The sequence below is a fragment of the Diplotaxodon limnothrissa genome, linkage group LG7 (assembly GCF_057381915.1).
Source record: "Diplotaxodon limnothrissa isolate DT_005_m linkage group LG7, D_limnothrissa_male_GT1.1, whole genome shotgun sequence".
NCBI classification, from domain to species: domain Eukaryota; kingdom Metazoa; phylum Chordata; class Actinopteri; order Cichliformes; family Cichlidae; genus Diplotaxodon; species Diplotaxodon limnothrissa.
This window is the reverse complement of record NC_140602.1, coordinates 30,390,684-30,396,683: the sequence shown is the minus strand read 5'-3', so window position 1 is coordinate 30,396,683 and position 6,000 is coordinate 30,390,684. Positions and strand designations below refer to the sequence as shown.

General features: G+C 47.4%; 1 protein-coding gene across 1 annotated transcript in view; it reads left to right on the top strand.

Moving 5' to 3' along the window:
* The first annotated feature begins 988 nt into the window (after positions 1–988).
* LOC146628512 (scavenger receptor cysteine-rich type 1 protein M130-like) overlaps positions 989–6,000 on the top strand; it is a 68,804-nt gene continuing 63,792 nt past the window's right edge. The window contains exon 1 of the mRNA XM_085359575.1: positions 989–1,698. The gene's annotated coding sequence lies outside the window, so the exon portion shown is untranslated. The remainder of the gene's footprint in view (positions 1,699–6,000) is intronic.

Sequence of the window (6,000 nt, the reverse complement as noted above, 5' to 3'; positions counted from 1 at the left end):
AGTTTTGCGATTGGGTCCTCATCCTGCCTGCCACACAGCCGACCTTGACAAGGATAAAGACTTGAGACTTACTTGAGACTTGCAAAACAATGACTTGGTCCCACCTCTGGTTCCTGTGCTACTGCGAGTGTAAATACTGCTCCTCCCCCCTCTGCTCAGCACAAGCACAAGGCTCACGTGCAGAGTGAAGCGACAAAAAGTGCAAGAGAGAGTGTGAGAGGGAAAAGAAACAAAAACAAAAAAACACAGCTCCCAATAAGGAGATTTCACTTCAATGCGTCGGCTCTAAGACGCATTGGTTCGCTACCGACACATAACTAATACAAACTCTGAAGCACGTAAAACTCCAAAACACGTGAAACCTCCAAAACAGATACAAATTCCAAAACACAGTGGAGGTGTTCCAGGATGCTAGGGGTAGTGTTGAGCTTTGGTTACCTAGTGGCTACACAAGCCAGGACGTATAGGAATATATATGAGTGTTTGTGTATAAATACACACACAATAGACATATGCTTCCAATTGTGTAATTTAAGTGATCTGGGTAGCTCTGTTTTGGAAGTTCAGTTAACGCTAGCAACGTGTTTTGGAGTTTATACGTGCTTTGTCTCTAGGGGCCACCATATATATTTATATAAACATATATAAATAAAACCACATTTGTTTACATTAGTAATTCCTTTGGTGCACAATTTTATATTGTTGTCGATAATAAATTAATTAAAACAACAAAACAACCCAAAGAGCCAGTTGGGAGCTGAAAGAGCCGGCTCTTTTTAGTGAGCCGACCCGAAAGAGCCGGTTCTCTAGAAAGAGCCGGAATTCCCATCACTATCTGACACTGGAGCTCTTCTCTCTCTGGCATGTTTGCTAAGTAGAAACAGCTGCTCAGAGAGGTGGTACCAAAGGCTGGACAGAGGGCAGGACCCACCCACACAGCCAAACACCACAGCAGGCTCTGCTAGAGCCATAACAGACAGTAGTGAGAGCTGCTGTGATGTGTGGCTTGGAGACAGTTGCACTGACAAAAAGACGGAAGGGCGAGCTGAAGATTTAGATATGAGTTCATCAGAGGGACAGCTCAGAGTCAGAGAGGCTGAAAGGGTCTGGACATGTGCAGAGCAGGGAGGGAGGAAATACTGGAAAAAGGATGATGAAGATGGACGTGCCAGGCAGCAGGAAGAAAGACAGCTGAGAGTCTGAAACAAGAGAAAGTTGCTACTGGCTGAGGCTGAATGTGTTCTTTCTTCTCAGCTTGGATGCTCTGTTTCATTCCTGCTGATGAAACCTTCATAGGATCAGCCTTTGTTTTCTCTCAGAGCTCCAACCAGCACCATCAGCAGCTGTTTGACATCAGAGGCAAAAATAAAACCATGAAGCTATTCCTTCAGAGAACCTCAATACTTTAAGAAAGGGGTGCAAAATGCACAGCCATCCATTCAAACGTTCTGCTGAGGCTCAGATGACACACTATATACGTCTCACATAGTTTCAGTGGGTGGTGCTTTTATATTTCTGCTGCAGTGTGAACAGACAGGTCCACAGCACAGCGGTCTGAGGAAGGAAGCGAGCAGTGCAGACAGAGACAGAACAGACAAAATACAAGACTGATCTGTGAAGCAGCTCTGTCCTCTACAAAGCTCTGCTCTGAATATCTGAGTCTGTTTGCTGATCTCTTTTCCTTGAATCCTTCCACGGGTGAGTCCTTAAACTGTTTGGTTGTTTTTCAGGTTTAATTGTGTTTCTGTGTTCCCATATGGTTCCCACAGTTAATCCATCACTCCTCTGGGACTGAAGCAACAGATTACAGTTACTGAAACAGTGTTGATGTTTTTGTAGACTATTTTTTACAAACTGGCATTTAATTACTTTACTTTGTAATATTTAAACTGATGCTTATTAAACTTCTGTGCGGCTTAAATTGCAGCAGTCAGAGAATAAAAAGGCAAAGGAACACCAAAGCAAACATTAAGTAAGAGGAAATTCATGGCAGTAGGTCAGATTCTTATAAATGTTAAACTATAAAAGGTCTAAATCCATCACTTATAACCATCAATTCTCTAAGTTTGTACTTGATTAAACTTTAGTACATTTTTTACTGTTAACTCCACCAAAATCAAACATGTGGATCTGCTTGTCGACCGTGCAGCTGAAAGAAGCTGAATTCCAAAACAAAATCTTTGCACAGAACAAACCTTCTCAAGAGACCTCAGAGTATTTTCATGTGTAGGTCATTAATTTCCTTTCATGTCAGTAACAGCTGCACAGCTGTGAGGCCAGAACACACAAGCGTGGGCTCAGGGACACTCAGGAAATCTTTAAAACACAATAAATACCTTTATCCTGAAAAATTCCGGTAAGTATTCTCACGTTCATTAAAAACAGTCAGTTAATAACAATCTTAATAAGAGTGATGCTACTAAGTAATGAAAAAAATATTTCTGTTTTTTGCTTTTGGATTCTTGTATTTCTGGTGTTTGGAGTTCTGAGTTTTGTATGACAGCAGTTGTTTCCTGTTGTTTAGTCTCTGTCTCTGCATCATGTTGCTTATCCTGACATTTGCTGTTCTTCCCTGTTTTCTGGACTTTGGATCTTCATTAACCACAATGAAAGTGGATTTTTTTATCAATTCAGTCTGTCACAGACTCTGAATTTGTGACCTCATGAAAGTTTTTGATAAAAAATGTGTGAGTAGAGGCAGAAAGTAAAGTGATGTCATATGTTTTTAAAGTCTATTTTAAATTCCATAATACACTGGAGGGTTTTTTTAGAGCAATTTATCACACCCTGCCATTGTGAAACATTGCAGTAAAACATGGTTGTGAAAGTAAAGTACAATTGTTGTCCTTTAAAGCTTCTCTGGTTTTTAAAACAGTTTGCACATGCATAGCCATATTTTCTTCATCCATTTCATATTTTTGCATTATGCGGCCTTTGTTAAACCCCTCTGTAGCCACTAACTTCCTAAATGTGTTCGGCTGGTGCCAATTGACCATACCTAGTCAGGTTTGGATAAAAGCATACTTGTTTAACACACAGAAGAAACCCCAGTGACAAGCTTGGAGCTTCCTGTTCAGGCTGTAATCACAAGAACATTACGTTACAGCTGTTGACCAATTGCTTTGACAAACCTGTGAGGCAGTAAAAAAATAGGGAAGCAGGCATGAAGCAGGTGTGGAGGAGATCAAAACTCCAGACATCCAGAGGCCCCCAGAACACAAGAGACCAAGGAAGACCAACAGAGGGGCAGCTGCGCCACTGTACCGGAAAGAGCTGAGGAGAGTCCCAGATGAGGGCTCACTCAGCAGCCGCGGAGCAGAAGCCAGGGGGAGTTGCAGTGACGCGCCCGTGAGCTCCGCCGGCAGCCAGCTGCACCTGAGTGACCGAGCCCCAGGCCGAGAGGCCGGGGCACCCCACCTCCGAAGTGGCCCGAGCGAGCCCCAGGCTCCAGGCCCCGATAAGCGGCCGCCAAGGAGTGAGCCGGTGTGTACCTGGACGCCCATCCCCGGACACAAAGAACCACCAACGCACCGATGTCTGAGGGGGTCCACCACTGGCAGGGGAAGTGGTAGGGGGAGATAGGCCTCCAAACCTTGGAGGGCCTGAGATGTCCCCAGAGAGGTGGCGCCTGACACCCAACCTGACATATAGACACAGACATACAGGCACACACAGATACAAACATCCATTCCCACCCTCATGCTCTCATATGCACTTACTCCACACTCAACCAACGTGGAGACAGACATAAAGAGACGTTGTACACACGATCACAATCCCCAAGCGTACTCTACAAACCGGGTCTAGGTGCCCCCGCCCCTGGAGGGGGGAACTGCACCCAGACCCAGGTGGTGTTTCCCTTTTCCCTGCGGTGGGGGGAGGCAGACCGCCCCGACTCCGCAGCAGCAGGAAGGCTCCACACTCCAGACCGCAGTCGGACAGCCAACTCCTCCTCCTAGCCCCCCCGCTCCAGCAGGTCGCAGAGAATGGGGGTGAGAGAAGACTCCAAACCTCCCTCCACCCGCTCATTGTAGTGTTGATGCATATGTGTTTTAAGGTGCATTGGCTCGTTAACCAAGATGGCGCCGCGTATGGATGCCCTGGTGCTTCAGTGCGTTACTTTTGTCTTGTTTTTGTGCATTTCTTCTGTGTCTGGGCACTCCTCTGGATATTCTTACACCAGAGAAGAGCTCCTTAACTGCAGGACTACAACGCCTGTGGATTTATTTCCAATATTTGTCGCATCTGCGGCAGATTTACTGCTGACTCTGATCAGGAAAGTGAGACGTCGAAAGAGAGGTAAGCGAGCCGGCGCACTCGTGCGTTTGAGGAAACGCGGACTGAGAACGGCCCTTCCTGGGATCTTCCTTTCTAATGTACGCTCACTCTGGAATAAGATAGACGAACTGGCCCTGATGAGAAGCATGAACAGAGACTTTGCCTCCTCCTGTGTCTTATGTTTTACGGAGTCGTGGCTCAGTGAGGACATCCCGGACTGCGCGCTCAAGCTGGAGGGCTTTCATCTGCTGCGCGCGGACCGGCAGGCCGCTCTCTCCGGTAAAACCAAAGGTGGAGGTGTCTGCTTCTACATCAATAGTGGCTGGTGCACAGATGTAACAGTGATTGCTCAGCACTGCTCTCCCTCTCTGGAATATCTTTTTATTCACTGCAAACCGTTTTATTCTCCGCGGGAGTTTGCTTCATTCATCCTGGCCGCTGTTTACATCCCGCCGGACGCAGATGCGCAGGCAGCTCAGTGCGCACTCGCAGAGCAGATTCTCCACACGGAGCGGACATTCCCGGACTCTCTCATCATTGCTCTTGGGGACTTTAACAAAGCCAATCTGAGCCATGAGCTTCCAAAATATAAGCAGTATATTAAATGCCCGACCAGAGAGGAGAGGACATTAGACCACTGTTACAGCACGATCAGCGGGGCCTATCGTGCGGTGCCCCGCGCTTCACTCGGACTTTCTGACCACGTCATGATCCACCTAATCCCCGCGTACAGACAGAGGCTGAAGCTCTCCAAACCTGTCGTGAGGACTAAAAAACTGTGGAGCAACGAGGCTGTGGAGGAGCTTCGCATGTGTTTGGAGACCACAGACTGGGACACAATGAAGGCTGCTTCTAACAGCTTGGACGAGTTTACGGACACTGTCACCTCCTATATCCACTTCTGTGAGGACAGCATTGTGCCATCACGCACCAGGGTGAGTTATAACAATGACAAACCCTGGTTTACTCCTAAACTCAAAAAGCTGTGGCTGGAAAAGAGTAAGGCGTTCAGAAGCGGAGACAGGGACTGCTACAGAGAGGCCAAGTACAGGTTCACTAAGGAAGTGGACATTGCCAAACATCAGCACTCTGAGAAGATGCAGCAGCAGATCTCAGAGAATGACTCGGCCTCTGTGTGGAAAGGTTTTAGGAATATTACAAACTACAAGCCTAAAACCCCCCACTCCACTGATGACTTGCTCTTGGCCAACACCCTCAACGACTTCTACTGTCGTTTTGACGAGCCATCAGGCAGCCTTCACACCTCCAACGGCCCCAACAATAGAGACACTTTGGACACTCATTCCCCCACCTCCCCCCCCTCCATAGAGCCATCACCACCTTCAAACTGTTCACCTGCAACACCCGCCCCCTCACCCCACACAAAAGAGGATTTCACACCACCTCCTCCGACCACAACTCTTCATATTCATGAAGCAGATGTGAGGAAGCAGTTTAAGAGTCTGAATGCTCGGAAAGCTCCCGGCCCAGACGGTGTGTCTCCTGCCACCCTCAGACACTGTGCAAACGAGCTGGCCCCAGTGTTTTCTGGCATCTTCAACTCCTCACTGCAGGCATGTCATGTGCCTGCCTGCTTCAAGTCCTCTACCATAATCCCTGTCCCCAAGAAACCTAGGATCACTGGACTAAATGACTACAGACCCGTGGCTCTGACATCTGTGGTCATGAAGTCATTTGAGCGCCTAGTTCTCTCCCATCTCA